The sequence below is a fragment of the Corapipo altera genome, unplaced genomic scaffold, assembly GCF_003945725.1.
Source record: "Corapipo altera isolate COAL_440 unplaced genomic scaffold, ASM394572v1 2, whole genome shotgun sequence".
Taxonomy (NCBI): Eukaryota; Metazoa; Chordata; class Aves; order Passeriformes; family Pipridae; genus Corapipo; species Corapipo altera.
In genome coordinates, this window is record NW_020884890.1 from 8,473,976 (window position 1) to 8,492,507 (window position 18,532).

The following is an 18,532-nucleotide window of genomic DNA, read 5'->3' on the forward strand; positions in this document are numbered from 1 at the left end:
ACCTTCAAGCACCCATTCTCAGGACATCTCATTATGCTGCTTCAGGCCTAAGAGTTGGTCCTGTCAGTGTTCCCTTTTGGATTTATAATCTGATCTGATCAGGTGGGCTTCCATGACCAATGCCTGAGAACACTTCTGCGGAGCTCTGTGTGGATACTGTACAAGGCCTTTCTGTAGAACAAAGAGTTTTCCTTTTTGAAGGTTTGAGTTTATTCACATACTATATCCCTTGAAGTATTTGAGGCAGAGGTAGTGAACTATGATTCAGATCCCTCTGCATTCTTGGCATATGGAATGTAATTTTGTCATTTAAACATCGAATATATAATTTTGCCTCTAAATTTCTTCTACGCAACAGTTTTCTATTGTATGCTGTATAAAGCATACAAAAAGTGTGATTTAGATAGAGTTTATATAAATATAGGATTCTATGATTCTGTATGGAAAATAGTATCTCAACAGCTACAACATCTGATCAGCTGACAGCTGCCACAGTCTGGCTGTTTCTTAGGAAATGCTGTGGGCTTGACAGCTGACTGTCTTGCTATGGTCTTGGTGAGTTGTTGGGCTTTTTGGACACTCTTGAATGATTCTCTAAAATCATTTCAATAGGTATGGCATACATTTTCCTCCTCTAATACTTGCTTCAGTTCTTTGGAAAGCATTTTTCATTAAAAAGTGTGTGTATATCTCACGTGTTCCACCTAACATGCAAAAATACTTACTTCCAAGTCATACCCACCTAGAAAACAAGGGTGGGCTATGGCAACTCGTTGAAGGTTGCTGGAAGCTGTGTCCCTCAACTCTTCAGAGCATGTCCATGTCATGTAGAGGAGCCCAGTAGAGACAGCCCTGAACTAGTACTCACCTGTCTCCTTCCCACCAAACCGGAGTTGGAGGCAATGCAGCAGAAGTGAGCTAAGCCTCATTGAAACACAGTTATGAAACACAGTTAATTCATTTAACCAAGTGTCATTGGGATAAACCTGTACTCCTTTGGGACTACCAGCTGAAACCATGTGACCATGTCTGCCTTGTGCCATTTTGCCATACAGGGAGGCTTGGAGCTATTTCGGGGATTTCACTACCTTGGGTTATTCCCCCTTCACAGGCCCCCTTTTACAATTGAAAATACTTTGACATCTGAATTAGGATTCACTTTGGTAGTTAAAATATTGTCTGCTAATTCATGCTCTTTCAACACTTCAACAGAAAAATAGAAGGTTTTTTTTGGTAGCCTCTGTTGGTTACACAATTAAACTAGATGTGCACTGCAATCTTTTGCTAGTGTAGTGTATTGATCAAGATGTGGGAATTTTTCTTGTTTGTTTTTGTTTTGTTTAATATGGGTCTCCTAGGAAAAACAAGCAAGAAGTGGAAAAGTTATAGCAGAATATGACGGACATCTGCAAACCTTTACAAGTTTTTTCAAGTGCAAACTTTAAGTAAATACCAGTAATATTTTCAGATATCTGAGCCTATACTGAGCCAACTTGCTATTTGAAGACAGTGAAACAGATGTTTCTTAAAATCCAGCTTTGAAAGTGTTTTGCTCAAACTGTCAAAATAACAACACTTTTTCAGAAATATCTAGGTGACCTTTTGGTCCATGATATAAATAATTTAAGGTTATTTTATTTATTTAAGATATTAAAAATTATTTTAATGCAAAACTATTTGTGAGTTTTGAACTGGATTTTCCCAATTGTTTAGAAGAAAAAATACTTCAGATAAATGAAAAAGAGGCAATGCTTTCCAACAGCCTGTTTTTTGACCCAATTTATTCTTCTGCAGCCTGTTTTTTGACCAAGTTTTCCATAGGCAAATTGCAAACGTGCCATCTCTCGTGGTCTGTCCCATGATTCCACTTGCAGAAAATGCTCAGTTGAGGCACTGACTAAAAATTGAGTTTTGCAGTAAAAAAACCCATCAAACCAAACCCTGAAGCTTTTTTTCTATTGGCTGTAAAATAATTCCTACTCCCTTTCTAAGGCAATATATTTCATACTTTCCTATAAAAGGAAGTATGAGATTGAGTAAGGGATTGAGAAAAATTTACTGAGAAATATACTGAAACCTGTTGGCAAAGTTGTTCTCCTGGGCTATAAATGTTCAAATACCATCAAAAAGAGCAGGTATGTGTTTGAACATGAGTCTCAGAGCTGGCTGAAAGGTTCCACTTTTAAGCTTCTTGGAAAAAAAAGAAGATGCCACAACTTCCCACTCAATTCTGTGAATTTCTTCTCAGCCTATCCCATTAATTGTTAATATTTAGGTGTTAAAAAAAATGGGAGGAGACCTCCCATGGGAGGATAATTCATCCTGAAATAATAAAAACCCACTGCTTTTTTTCGTTGTTAAAGAAAACAAATATTTACATTTCTGATTCAAAAACATAATTTTTCCACCTGATTTTAAATTGTCATTAAAATTAAAAATAATTTGCTTGGACAGAATCGTAGACTTACAAACTTGTATGGGAAATGGATTTCTCAATAGGAAGAGTAGATAGCACAGATAGCCTAGGACAAGCTTGATTTCAGAATAAGCAGTAAGAAAAATATGGAGATGCAGCTTGAAAAGAACCATGTTGCTTCATTCATTCTAATTTGCACTGTCCTTAGGATGGTCTGGGCAAAACAAGCTTTCACAGCACATCCACCTATGGTAATAATTGGAAATTTAATAAAGTACATTTGCAGCTCAGGAAAGTTCCTTTCTAACTGCATTAACCAAAAAAAACATATCTGCACCATAGTTACAAGTAATGCAAGATTATTCCATTTCTAACTATTATTCTGAAGGATTCGTAGCACTGAAACTCATTTAATAAAAGTGCTTTAGCCTGTTTAATACTGGAGCTTTAATGAATTATATATGAAAGCGTTTTCATCTAGACTGTGCTAAGTAACTTAAATGTGTATTGCTCTTTGTATGTTTATTCCTTTTTTTTCTCTTTTCACAGAACAGCTTATATCTAACATTCCCTCTATTTTTGCAAAACGAGACTGATGTTGAATCACTTTTTTAACCATGTTTGATTAATGCACCTCTCCTATGTGGACTGTGATTTTAAAAGGCTGCTTGTCAATATCAAGTCTGGTTAAACCAAATGTTAAAACAAAGCACTGATGTGTTGATATTTGTTTTAACATTTGTAACTAAGTTCATCATGTGAGAATGGTCAAAACACAAAAGAAAATGAGGAATTGAATCAGAGGGTGAAAGGAAGATATCCAGTCAGGGCCCACTAGATGTGGTATATGGGCGGTAACATCGCTATGCAAAATCTATACAGTGCTACACAGGACAAAAAGTGTAGAATAATGGTAGAAATTATGTCAATTTGCTTTAAAGGTGATATTTAATGGATAATATTCCTTTTAGGAAAAGACTCCTTGACTTACTGGAAAGATCCGTATTTGAAAGCATTTTATGATAATTAAATATAGGAAAAAGTAATTTCTGAAGTAGTCTGATGTTGTAGAATTGAAGTGAGATTTTTCAATCCTGCAACATGAGTGAAGGATACTTTCCAGTTGGGGGCAGTAGCAGTGGACATAAACTACTGAACTGTAATTTCTACCCACAATTCAGTGTTTTGAATATATCAAATTATTGTAAACTGCAGGGCTTTTGTCAATTAACTGTATTAAATTCTTACGTATTGGCAGTGAACATATATTCTAGGACTCTGTTGGCCCAGGCCTGTATAGAGTTAAGACAAAAAGGCAGTCCTTGTCCCCAGAGATATTTGGTTTAACCATATGGGTAAAATGGGGTTATCATAAATGGAGAGTATAGTACATTAAGACAAAATGCTCACCAAAAAAGGAAAATTTTACAGAGCATTAGCAAATTAAATGTTCTCAGGCTTTTTTAAGCATCCCAGACATGCAGGAGCAATTTGAAAGAAGGCAGCAGAGTGGCCGTTTACATATGCTACCCTATACAAGAACAAGTGCAAAGCTTTGAAAATCAAACTATACATAGTAGTGGAAGATTTTGTTCTTGCATGGTCAAAGCAGATACTTTGTTTAGAGCAAGAGGGTAATTAGAAGCAGTCTGCTGGAGCTTCCCCTGCCTGCGAGTGCCTTATACCATGTGCTCCAGGTCGTACTGTTGTCTGTGGTGGTCTTCAGTGAATTCTGATGCTCAGTTCCTCTGCCTCTTAAGACATCTTCAGGAACTTATGTTTGAGTATTGAATATGATGGGTAGGTTCTGCATAGGCTGTGAAGAACTTTGAAATACAATCAGATACTGTTCTAGATGGCATGCACTTGAGAAATGCATGGGAAAATAAATATATTTTTCATGGGGACTCCCTTGCTTTTCAAAAAAAATAGTTTTATCACATAATTTGAGGAGTACTCAGATCTTTGTGAATTTTAAAATCAAAGGGGACTATTGTGTTCGTTTAGTGACAGTCCCTAAGCTGCACATAATTTCTGCACAAGGTATGGCATATGTTGAAAAAATGTTATGACTAAAAAAGACAAAAATGCTTGAATACACCTCTGTCCTAGTATATTCCAAGTGATTCCTTAGGCTCACAGTTGAAATGTAAACCTGAGCCTGAACTTTATCTTTTGTTGTTTTCTGGTTACTGGATCTCATTATATATTTTTTAAAAATTGTTATCATACAGAGCCTTGAGCCATGAATCTTTTACTTACATGTATTTGGAGATGCAGATCAAGTCATATCTCAGTCTTCTAATTAATAAACTAATCAGAACTCACACTTTCATGGATGTATTTTTTGCATTACAAGTTATTTTCAGTAATTATTAAATTGTGCATTGCACAGCAGGACATACTATTCCAGTAACGATCTCACTAATGCTCTTTACAAAGATAAATACCAGTTCTTCAGCAATCTTAATATTTGCTGGTTTAAGCATCCAGAAATCACAATCATTTTCTTATCACTGTGCTGAATGTTCATGCTTAATTAGCTCATTTACTATGACCCCAGAATCTTTCTTAGTGTGTTAATGTGTTTCAGAATTTTTTCATTAAATTGTAGGATGGCTTGGTTTGGAAGGGATCTTAGAGTTCCTCTCCCTCTTCCATGGGAGGAATACCTTCTATTAGACCAGATTGCTCTTAGATCCCATTTTGCTCTTAGATCTTGTTTTTGTGTTTGCAAATTGCATAGTTTTCAAAACAAATACATCTGGAACAATCAGATTACTGTGCAGAGCAGCTCTGTGCACTGTAACTTGCCACTCTGCTGATTTTCTTGTTATTTCAGACTGCACATTTATAGAATTCAACATTTGTTCATGTATTAGATATTTTCACTGTTGTTTACAGCAGTAAGGGAGAAGTTATAGCAATTTAGTGAGATATTAATGAAATGCCAAAAAACCCAAATGGATTAAAGTTGTGTCTCTGAGACAGCTGGTGCTTTCTACTGTTTGTTTTGTAGCAGATCTTGCTGCTACAAATGGCAGGATGAATTGAAGCAAATATGAACCAGTTCCTGAGCTGAAGGCTTTACAGTCAAGCATAGTCAGGTAACTGAAAATGAGTATCAGGGTACATGACTATGCTGCAGTGGGTTGGGGGCTATTTTACTTTCCTGTCTAGCAACAACAATCAAGGAATATATATGGGCGAATATATTGTGGTAGGAGCATCTTTAGTCACTAAGTTGAAAACACCAACATCCACAAGTCAAAGCTACAAAATATGTAGTCATTATATTTTAGGAATAATAATGTAAAGTGTATCCTTTGAAATAGATACTCCTTCTAACTGGAAAGTCTACAGGGGGATGATAGTACTTCACTTACTTTTGTTCTGAATTTTGCCGTTGAGTTGGGCTGCAGGAAAAAACCTGCTTCTGTGAGGAGGTAGCTGGTGTAGTAGTGGTAGAATATGAACTAAGGGCATGAGATTGTGTTTGGGCTCTGTGGATGAAAATAATGTGTTACTGTCAATGCACCTGGCTTTGAATACTCTGCATACAAAAAGACTTCTCTCTGTTTCATTTGAGTCAAAGAGTTTACATGGCTGAAAAATAATGCATTATCTGCCAGGTGCAAAGACAGGATTTTGCTGCTTGAATGTGTTTTCATTCAGGTGGTAATGGAGTGGGCCTCAAGGTTTTGTTCATTAAAGACTTTTTAATTGCTAGGATGTAATATGGAGGTGCATAAGAAAATCATGGCTTCAGAAGGATGGATAGAAAAGCTACATGTTTGTGTGTCTGCATACAAATGCTTCTCATGTTACCTGTTGGCTCTATTTTTTGATCCTCTGTGCACCAGCATTTGGAATATTAAGTAGTAAACTTCAAAATAAGAAAATGAAGGCTTTCCACTTACAAGTAATATTTGTTAAGTGTGTGGCTAGATAAAGGCCAAATTAGAACCCTGGTGACCAACTGTGGTGATTGAAAATACATATATATATATAAGGATATTAGAAGTAGAATTAATATGCCATGTAACCTTGGATGTTTTCAATGAATTGAGATTAAATTATTCATATAGTGTATGTTATGATTTCATGACACTGTTGCCTTAGATTGGGAGCCAAAAAATTACTCACCATGCAATTATAGTAAGATAAGAGAGCAGTTTTAATAGAAGGCCTTCAATCATGGCATTCCGGGGGATTCCACAATTTAAGGTGTTATTCCAACCCATCCCAGATCTATCCGCCCCCCAGTTCCACGAAGTTCTGCCCCCAGCATGCCCCTTTGGGAAATGGAGGCAGGGGGCTCTAAGACCCTCTCTTCCTCATCTTCCTCTTCGTCACAGCACATCCAGTCGTTGGAGCTCCTCCAGAGCTCTGGGTCTTGAAGGTGTATCTTGTTGTTGAAGCCAGGGTGCAAATGTTCTTAAACAGAAAGAAGGCCTACCTTGAGGGAAGTCTAAACAAGCTAAGGAATTTAGAAAGTTAGATATGAAATGGGATAATAGGGTTGGGTAAATGTGTAAACTACTGTGCTAAAACCCCCAAATCTTTGTTCACGAAGCCTAGCCATGATATATGTGCTAAAAGGTAAGCTATCTTCTAAAACCTACAAAAAGCTAAACCCCAAAAAAATCCGTAGACATAAACACAATGAAGTTACCTCTTTAAAAAGCAACAATGACCAACTAAGGCCTAACTTTATTATCATTTAGAGAACATTATTTAATTTACAACACATTTTAAAGGTTCTTTTTAATGCAACACCTGTCTCTGATGTAACACTGATGTGGTAGTTTCTTTACAGCTGTTTTTATAAGATATAAGTTTACACCAACAATATTTTTGTTTGCACTTGTAAATAAATTATCACCATCTTGTCTGGGGAGTTTTGGTAAAGATGCTGAGGTATTTTTTTTTCAGTCCCATTTGCTTTTCCGTAATAAAATGGGAACAATTAGACAAGTTCTTTATGAAAAAGTAGTTGCAATAATAAAAGGTTGAATAAAAGAAGATGCTAAAAAGATACTAGGGAAATGTTGGGCGTTTTTTGTTGGTTTGGTTTTTTTCCTTTTTGAGACGTTCTAGCAGTGTTTGGACTTCCATAGGTATTATCTCCTACTGATGTGTTGCATCAAATTTCATGAAAAATCTGTCTTCACCAAACTGTTGTTCTTGTTGCTATAGAATCTACTTGCCTTACCCACTGAAACATTTTTTCTTCCTGAGTATTAAAGTGGGTCAGGTAGAATGCTGACATATACACGTTGTTCTGTAATCATCGTTCCCAGAGGAAAACCCTTCCTATTCTCTCATTTAGGAGTGAGGTTTTAAAACTCATTGAATCTGTAAATGACCAGTCTCAAACTAAACAGAAAACAACACTCTTCCTGTACTAGCACACGTGAGTTTCAAGCATAAACTTATCTTGTGCTTTCTCTTATAGAACTTTATTCTCCTACCTGCAATCCCATTTGCCAGATATTTTCATGCTGATTATTGCATGATCTCAGTGGCTCAGTAATGGAAACAGCTTAGCCAAGAGTTTTTCCTCCGGAGAATTTGTTTGTTTTGTGGTACCCTTTGTTTAAAAGCACTGCAGCTTGGACAGTGTAAAAAGTGATGGTGACAAATGCAAATTTTCATACTGAATGAGTACAAGGCTTTGATCCATTGTCCTCCTTTTGTGGGAAAGTTGACTGTGCTTTGCAAGAGTAGAGAAGCAGGACATGAAGATGTGATCTGCTGTGCAATGTAAAGCTGTTTTGTACTGGGTTATGAATGCTTCTTATGGCATTGGCTGTGAAATGAAATTATCGAACATGGTATTACATTTTCTTTCATGAAATGTGTTAGTCTGTCCTAATAATAGCATATTGGAGAGAGAAGAGAAACAGAAGTGAGAGGGCAAATAACAGAAGCTGGCATATTTCCAAACTAATCTGTAAGTCTAGAGGTTAGGAAAGCTAAATAGTTGAAAACTCTCTGTAGAGGAAGGAAAAGGGAAGTTTCTCACACTTATAGAGACATGATGCAGTTGGTAATGATGGTACATGCTACAGGACCTGGTAAACATCAAAGAATTAAAAAGTGCATATAGATTGCATATTTGTCTATAATTTTTATTTTTACTTTTTTAATTAAAAGCTGTGGTTCTTAATATAGTGCTTAGCTTTAAGAAGGCCTTTCTGGAAATTTTTTGATTGCTGCTCACCCAGACAAATGCCTTTTACAATGGCATGACAGCCTTGTGTTTTGCTATCAGGATGCTTGCAGCTTACATTCCAGGCTGAAGCACTCTTATGTGGCATGAGACATCTAGGGTTGCCTTGTGCAGAACACATCACAGGCAAAAGTTGTTGGTCCATAAATAACATAATTTATGTAGCAGAAGCTTATTTCAAGTGAACTATGTTACTGTGTTACTGTCTGTATTTCTTTCTGTTAAATAAGAAATGTTAATTATAAATCTGTTTAGAGATATGCATGGTAAATATCAATTGATACTCTGCATCAGCAGGAACAGAACTCTGCGTACAGACATAAGCAGAGTAAAAGAATTAAAATAATCTGAACAAACTTAAGCTTGCATTTTGCCATACTACTCAAAAGACATTGCCTTGTTTTTAGAGTTTCTGAGGTCCCACAATGGGGGTCAGGGAAGGAATGTGGAGCTTTTAGAAAGAAACTGGAATTCTGGGTCAATTCCTGACAACAGAGTGCTTACTTTCCATGTTTTTAGATGGTAGCAATGCTGAGTATGTAGCCTCTGTGTTTTCTACTCTTACAGGTTGTAGCTGGCCTTTGTTTTCCCCAGCTGACTCCTGTCCACTCTCTTCATTACCTCATTCCTAGTAACTTTTTAGAAGTGTGTGTGGTGGCTCTTCTGCTTCTCTCTTCCCAAGCTGCCTCTTTTCCCAAGGCTCCTTGTGTTTTTCATCTTTACTGATCTCTTATGAGACAAAAATGGATATAGTTGTATGGGATGAGGCTTTTGGAATACTTCAGAATTATAGGACTAACTTACTGTATTTTAAAAGAATAATATAAAAGAAGTTAGAGGGAAGTTTGAAGGCAGTTTGAAGTCTGTCAACATGCTGGTTTTTTCCTTCACCTTCTTTTCTATTTTAGTTATATTTTATCTTTATATTTAGTAATATTTTATCTTCTCTTTCAAATGCTGTGTTCATTCACTTTTCTGTCTCCTGATTTTCTCCTGACTTCTTTAAAATTCCTGACCCTGTACCAAATGAAACATTTATTTTAGTGTTCCCATAGTTTCAATTTTAAGATCTTTTTTACTTTCTTCTGTCAATGTGTTAATCACTGTGGTTTCCAATCAAAACTATAGTTGTTGCCCACAATATTGGCTTTTTTTCCATGTGCACCAGCTGGACTCAATCTAATTTACACCCCTAAGCACAGCTACAATAAAAGCTTTTAGCACAGGTCTTGGTCTAGAATGATAATTTCTAGGTACTAGTGTAAGATAAATAAATTATATTTAATGAGTGTAAGAGGATGCAGCATCTTCTCCTTGCTTTCTCTCCCTAGACTGACAGATTGAACTGCATATGCTGATTTACTGGTGGATGGTGACTAATGATTTGTCTGCTACCTTAATACCAAATGACTTCTGAATTTATTGATTCATAGCATTCATATTGTTTGAACTTAAATCGCTTACACGAACTCAGATTAACTCACTTGTTTTAGTGAACTAATATGCCTTTTTAAAATGTCCTTATGTTTTAAAAGTTAGAAACATTTTATCAGTGTTTCTGATAATTCATATATCATCAGCTAAGATTGTGGGGTTCACCTGTTCTTTATTTCTGCAGGAGAAATGAGATTCAGTGTTTGTATTGGGGTTGTATAGCAGTTTTGGTTAGTGGGGTGATACAGGGGTGGCTTCTCTGTAGAGAAGAATCTACTGGAAGCTTCCCCCATATCTGATGGAGCCAATGTCAGCTGGTGCCAAGACAGACCTATCACTGGCCAAGGCTGAGCCCATCAGTGATGGTAGTACCTCCTCTTGGATAACATATTTAAGAAGGGGAAAATGTTGCTGGACGACAGCAGCAACAGCAGTGAGAAGAGAGGAGTGAGACAATGTGAGCAGACCCACTCTGCAGACACCAAGGTCAGTGCAGAAGGAGGGGGAGGAGATGCTCTAGGTGCCAAAGCAGAGATTCCCCTGAAGCCCGCAGGGAAGCCCATAGTGACACACTGTCCCACTGCCATCTGTGGAGGTCCATGGTAGAGCAGGTATCCACTCGTAGCCTCTGGAGGGTCCCAGCTCAGAGCAGTTGGATGCCAAAAATATGCTTTCCTACAGGAAGCCTGTACTGGAGCAGGCTCCTGGCAGGACCTGTGAACTTGTGGAGAGAGGAGCCCACACTGGAGCAGTTTGCTGGTAGGACTTGTGGCCCCGTGGGGAACCGCTGCTGGAGCACTTTGTGAAGAACTGTAAACCGTGTGAAGGACCAAGCTGGAGAAGTTCATGGAGGACTGTCTCCCATGGCAGGGACCTTATGCTGCAGCAGAGGAAGCATATGGAGTTGTCCCCTGAAGAGGAAGGAATGGCAAAACCAACTTGTGATACACTGACCTCAACCCCCATTCCCCATACTTCCTGTGCTGCTGAGGCAGAAGAGGTAGAGAAAATCAGGAGAGAAGTTGAGTCTGGGAAGAAGGGAAGGGCGGTGAGAAGGTGTTTTGAGCTTTGGTTTTACTTCTCCTTACCCTAGTCTGCTTTGATTGGTAATAAATTAACTTAATTTTTCCACAAGTCAAGGCTGTTTTGCCCATGACAGTAACTGCTAAATAATCTCTCCCCATCCTTCTCTTGATCCATGAGCCTTCTTTTGTATTTTCTTTCCCCTCTCAAGCTGAGGAGGGATAGAGCAGCCTCAGTGGGTACCTGGTGTAAAAACAGGTGTTTTTAAAAACTATGAGTAGGAATATCAGCTGTTCAGATTGGCTTTTCCTGTGCTATCAGGATCAGCTGATCTGTTTTCTTTTTAGTCTTGTTGGACTATCTTTTTCACATTGTGGTTTAACCACTTTTTTTGTGGTCCTGATCTTAGGACTGTTAATAAAAATAATCCCTGAATGCAGATTAATGACTTGTTATGATTTTGGTCTGATCAACTACTTCTTTCTATCACAGAGACAGTGACTATTGGCAGAGTAATAAATATATCGTAAATTGCAGGATCAGATCATTAACTGAAATTGTTATGCCTCTCATATTTTATGCACTTCATCACTCTTCTATCTATGAACCTATTTGGCTAGAAAAATTTTAATGCTCCAGGTCTTTAAGCAGCTTTAAATTGCTGCCTTATCTTTCACAAATGAATCTTGATTGTCTCTCAGCTAAGGAATTTTACCTCCAAAACAAGCTGGTCTGAATACAGGAGGGCATTGTTCAGTAATGCACAAGGGATGGCTTGGAATCTCTCTATTAACACTTCAGGGTAAAAGATGTGGACTTCATATCTCTTGACAGTAAAATATCCAGAAGGGCCATGCAACTCAGCTTCCTATTCTGTAACTGTCTGAAAGATGGAAAAGTGAGCAGAGTTGTTTCTGATAGGAAAACATCAGTTCTTCGAGTGCCTTTTTTTTTTTCAAGAAACATGTGAAATGCATATTCTGTAATTTTTTTTCTGAAATCTGTTTCTAGTTAGAAAAGTCTAACGATATTCATAAACCGTTTTCTCTCCAAAATATTTCAACATCTTTGAATAGCTTTCCCTCCTCTCTGCCCCTACACAAACATGTATTAGAATTATTTTTAATGCTTCCTGGAACTGTCTGCAGAGTTCCCAAGTAAGTAATGCTCCTCTCAATAAATTATGAATGTTGAAATGAAGAAATGTTTTATCAAAACCTGCTTTTCTACCTTAAGACTACATCTAGGTGTGTATTACAACATATATATAGATTTATATTTATATTAAATATATACACACGTATATAGAAACTGGGATTAAATTAAGGCTGGAAACACATTTCCATATGCTTGAATTTGCATTTTGATAATGCATATATTTATTTTATATATATTATTTACTGCATGCCAATCAAACTCTCTTATAAAATAAATAAAACAAAATTCATTTTCTCAGTGTCTTTATGGTTTATCATATAAAATATGAAGCCTTCACAAATATTTTGTATTGACAGCACTCCAGAAAAGTGAAGATATCTATTTTATAGGCAAGTGACTTGATCCGAAAGACTAGATTGTATTAAATTTTTCTCCCTGTTTGTGGTTCCTAGGACTTGCATTTTGCTGTTGTAGGTTAAATTAAGTTTCTTTTCACACTGAATTCAAATGTTTCCATGAGTCATAAGAATCTGAGGATCCACTTAAGTCAGAAACGTTTCCAAATTGCTGTAGATTATCTTGCTTCTCTGCCTGGATGCTGTTCATAGATATGTGGATTGAAGCAGGAATGCTATGGTAAAGAAGCTAGACCTCCCTAAACACAAGATAGGAAAGTAGCAGATGTTGAATGATGGGAAAGTTGTTGTAAAGGGAAGTTTTTCAAGGTGTTGGAGATGGAGCTAAGAGCAATGCCTCCTATTTCACTAAGGAAATTAAAAAAACCAGCAAAATTCAGGTGCAGTTGGAGGTACCTGTTTTGGGAGGTGGGGATGAGAGTAGGTAGATGGGAAAATAGGAATAAGGGTGAACTGTTCTACTGCAGCTAAAAACCTTGAAATTTTTCGAAGTATCTTTCACCTCTTGAGTAAACTTTGTCAGATGGAGGATTCACAATATTTTGAAGGTGTTTGACTGGAGAAAATAATAGAAAAACTCTAGAAATTTCACTATAAGCTTAGATATCCTATATTAATTTCCCTTTATAAACTTAGTATTCAAGTTAGTACTCAGTTTAAATTTGAACTTATCCTTTTTTTTAACATAAAAAGGAGTCTTTTGTATGAACTGTCACTGCAGCATAATTTATCCTGTATTTTTTACAATGTGCATTCATTCGCTTTTCATTTTTTACTTCCAAGGGTTAATTATAGTTTTAAAGTCTTTTGTATTCTTACTCCTCCATGGCTACATAATTAGAGTTTATAATGAATAATCTCTGAGTTGTGATTGGCTGAGGTGGCTTCTCACAGTTAAAAGACAAACCTGGAAATAGAAAGCACATTGCTTCAATGTTATTTAGGAAAAAATTAGTTTTGCATTGTTTAACCATCTGAAAAATAAGTGTCTTGTCCACAAGGCACTTCCTGTGATCAAGGAAAGATACGTGATGGATAAGGATAGTTTGCCTCCATCACTTTTATACCTGAATCAGCATCACAAGAATCGCTTTCCATCGCCTGTTAGAGGCATTCTAGAGAAGTAGTTCTGAGAAGTTCTCAAAGCCTACAATTGTTGGTCCACTCATACACAAGAGTTTCTATATGTCTCCATTTACTCTTGAGTATGTAACTGAGTGTCTTGCTCCATCTCATCCACAGTCCTGAGAACCCTCTGACGTTTGGATCAGATACTGATACCTTGATACAGCTCTCTGCAGGTTCCAAAACCCTCCTATCCTCTCTGCCATGTCAGACCTGCCTTATGGCTTTGAACAGAACCTTGCCCAGGTTTGTGCCTTATCTGTCTGTCCTGGGCTCAGAGGAAGCAAGCCAAAGTAATTTGGCAACTCTCCAGCTTGGAATAGGAGTAGATGTATGCCCTACCTGAGATCCCTTGTATGCACCTGTGTTCGCACAGCAGAAACGAAACTAAACTAAATAAAAGCTATTCCTCTTTTTGATAAACCAAAATCAATATATGATAGCACATGGCCATTATGACTCCGTGATAAAGGCAGAGTGTCATATTCTGTTGATTTAAGCATAGAGACATTTGTATTTATGAAAGAAAAGAGGTAATGTTATTCTAACAACTGAATGATTTCAAAGTCAAAACAACACCTCATGCAAATAATTTGAAAGTATCAAATCAATTTACTTTATTTTACTTAGTCCAAAACACCTTTCAGTCCTAACAAAATGACACATTACAAGCTTCTTACCCTTCTTTCTATTGAAGGAAGATTAGTTGTCTTCAATGTCAAAGTCAAATCATTCTCATATTATTTTACCCAGTAGTCCCTACAAGGGCCTTTAACTTTTTCAGATTAGGTCTTGACTCGGACTCCAAGTTTTCTCTGTTCTACTGAAAATACCAAAACCTTTAGTTGTCTGTATACATCTTGAGCATTTACTTAATACTTGCTAGAATATCCTCCTAAAATAAGGACACCCAAGCATGTATTTAAGTGTGATGTTGGATTTTTTTTTTTGATCTAGGATGGCAATGGTGTGTGTTCTGCAGAGCTGTTTCTCAGAAGTAGAGTACAGATTAGTATTCATGCCTAAAGAAAGGAATTCTGATTTAGGTAACATCTCAAGAGACAGTCATGAAGGTTGCAGTGCTCTGTGCAGTACTGCAAGGAGAAGTTCCCTGCAGTTAATATATAATATATATAATATATAATATGTAATATGTTATATAATATAATATATAATATGTTATATATTATTCCAGTCTGTGTGAAGTAGACTTAATTTCTGGCCTGAGACTGGCCAAGGCTTTTAGTGGCCTTTTCCTCTCCCTGGAGTAGTTGTGCAAGGACTGTGATCTCAGTCTGTCTGGAGATGTTGTTGTTAATATTAAAAATACTTCTAGGAGAATTTGTAAATAGCTTTAGGCAAACCAATAGCAGTTTTTCATCAGTATTATCTGTTTTATTTTTATGGAGGCTATAGGTCTCATCTAGCAGTGTTACTGCCTTTGTGTGACCCATGGTACTTATGGAACTTATTGCTAGCTGACACTGATTTAAATGAACAGGTGCAGACAGGAATTTGTAACTTGTTTCATTGTGAAAGCATCTTAGCATTGTTTAAATGTTACATATACATTTCTTTCTTGTTGGAAATGCTTAGGTATTTATTTTATTTTTTTTCCCTGGAGAAAATTAAATTATTAATTTAATTATTTTTAAATTAAAATAAAAAATTAATTTAAATTCCTTAATTAAAAGACTTTCTCTTTAAGATAATTTTTGTAGGAGATTTAAAAAATAATATTAAATATTTAGAATAAAAATATTTTCAAAAAGATTTACAAATCTGAGTGATACTTTTATCTTAAAAAATTGTATCACCATGCAAAGAAAACCAACTACTTCAGCCTTCCTTTTGGGGTTGTTTTGTTTTCTTAGAGTGGTGGAAGAGGTCCAGCTTAGTTCATATCAGAGATAGTTTATCCTATGGAGGGATTATGAAGCTTTAAATTTTGGGGGTTTTGCCTTTTGATCTTTTTTTAAAAATCATTTCAGTGGGTGATCTTTCAGGACAAGAAGGATTTAAAAAGCAATATATTGATAATACTGACTATTCAACTTTTATATTTTGCTTTTTATTAGTAAACTGTGAAGAAATTTTAAAAGGAGAGGGTTTTTTTTAATTTTTATTATTAGTGAAGACCTTAAGGAGGGATTGTGAGCATGACAGACCCTTATTTTTAAGAAGTATACCAGCTGAAATAATATCCAAATCCAAACCTTGTTTTTCTTATCACCTTAAACTTTATACTAAATAAAGAAAAAATATCAGTGTGGAGATGTGTTTCTGTTGAAGTCAGAGATCAAATTGTTAACAACAGAAAGGATATGATTCTTTGTTTCCAGTACTTCATGAAATGTCCTTTAAGCAGAGAAAGTCTACACTGATTTTCAACAGGAATTCATGTTCATGTTCACAAAGTACTACACTGTGAATAACAAGGTCTTGACAGAATTGACTCCTAGAATGATATGGTAGATTATCCCCAAAGATACTGCATATGTTTCTCCCATACACATTTATATTCCTCAGATGAGAACAGAGTGATTTTCCCCTCTCATTTTCCCCTTGTTACTTTATTACTTTTATATACCAATTGTGTGGTTCTTGTATGAAAAATTTTCTGACATGACTTTTACCAGTGGTGCGCAAGAGTTTTCCCACTTACTGAAGATTATTCCCTTTGTGTAATGAAAAGCAATTGCAGTCTTTTTAAAACAATGATCTCTTGTACTGAAGAAAATGTAACGATTATAGCTGTAACTTATTCAAAATGAAAAGCTATTTTAAGCTTTTTCAAACTTACTTATGTCTCTAAAACTTTAGTACTTGGTCAAAAATGTATACCGAGATTTTACCAAGCAAAATTACCATTTTTACTACCTATTCTCTAGCACATAATTTTGCAAGTTTATTGATTTTTAATCCACTTTTAAATTTCTATTATCCATGCTATTGCATAAGGAAAAAACCCCTGTTTTCTTGCGCTGTAAACCCACACATGGATCTTTATTATCCATTAGATTTTGGATAATGCTTATTGTATATGGTTACAGTCTCCTTTCTGTCTTGAGTAGAGAGTGTGCAGTGATCTTCTACAGGAGCTCTGAGAGCACTCCCACTGTTCCAGAGAAAACAAAATGTTAAGTACCATGTAAAAAATGAAATTATTTAAGAAGGGTGTTTTTAGCATGATGCTGTCCTGCCACAATCAGATAATTATCAACAAAAAACCCAAAACCACACGACAGCATTTCTCATAAGAGTCTGCATTGTGTGTCCATTCATCTGAATATTAGGATGTTCCCATCTGACACACAGTGGGACTGGGACCTCCTTGCCAAAACAAGCAATTAGAAGTTGTGTCCAACATGGATTTATCACACCCTGGTGAGTACAGTAACCATGGATAATCCCCACAAAAATGCAGTGCTGGTTCTACATAGAGCAGTTCTAGCATTTTGTATTTTAAGAGATTGTCTGCCTTTTGCTGGAAGGACTAGAAATCCATATAAGAAGGATCCTGCTTTTCGTTTTGTTCATGGGCTTTATCACCTTTCTGCTAGCTTTGCTATGAGGCTACAGGAATGGCACGCTGCTTCTCTGCTGCTGCTTCAGGAAGACTGCAGTTGAAACTTCTTGGGTAAAGTCAGCTGTAGCTTTGAAATCAACAGCTGAATATGAAAAGCCTATTACTGTTTCATTTTGTCTCAGCTCTTTGCAGGGGGATTGGACTAGGTGGCCTTTAAAGTTCTCTTATAACCCAAATTATTCTACGACTTTAAAAATTTATGTACTGGCTGAGGTATTTGGTAATTCTTTTGCTTTTCATTTAGATAAATAATGGTCTTTATTTTTTTTCTATAGGGAGAAAAGGGCAGAAAGAGCTGCTTATTTTGTTTCATATTTTAATAATGGAAATGGTTATTCTTTATTTCCAATCTTTTGTTCACGTTTTACTAGACCAGCCCATCTGAGCACCTGCTGGATTACAATCATAAAATAATTGCAAAGACTCTTGAGAAATGTGATGCTCCAACAAATTCTAGAATGCTATTGCACCAAAGCTAAACAAATAATTAAATGAATCATTATTCCCACCTACCACTCATTGCAGTGTTATTGCATAATAAACCCATCTGAGTGCAAGGAGAAAAATTAAAATCTGGAGAGAAATCAAGTCAATATGCCTGAAATGACTAGAATTCATTTGAATAGAAACTAAAGCAAGGAGGAATGATGGTGGTGATCAATATCAGCATAGAAAATATCTTTTATTACACCTGTCCTTGCTGCTGTATTGCCTTTCCACTGGAACTAATTCCAGGTAGCTTCTTATTTATCACTTGGCTGCTGGTGGCTGGTGATTTGACCCTGCACAAATCTAGTAGCTGGAATCCTCCATGAGATCATTTTCTTCTACTGATGCAACTGAAACCTCTGCCTTCAGCCTCAAGATCGAAAAGAAATAAGAGTATAACTGTGCAAAAGAGGTGTGAGATGGGGAGTTGTAGCACCTGAACTCTGAATCCTTCTCCCTAACACACTTGCCTTTAAGATAAACTTTTTATTTTGCCCATCTGTACTAACAAGGCCAGCTGAGGAGTGGTAAGGTAGTGGTCACAGCTCTTAATGACTTGGTAGAATTAGGGGTGCTTGATATCTTCCAAATCAAGTTCACAGATGCAGGAATTATGGGCCCCTGAGCACAAGAAGAGAAAATTACCT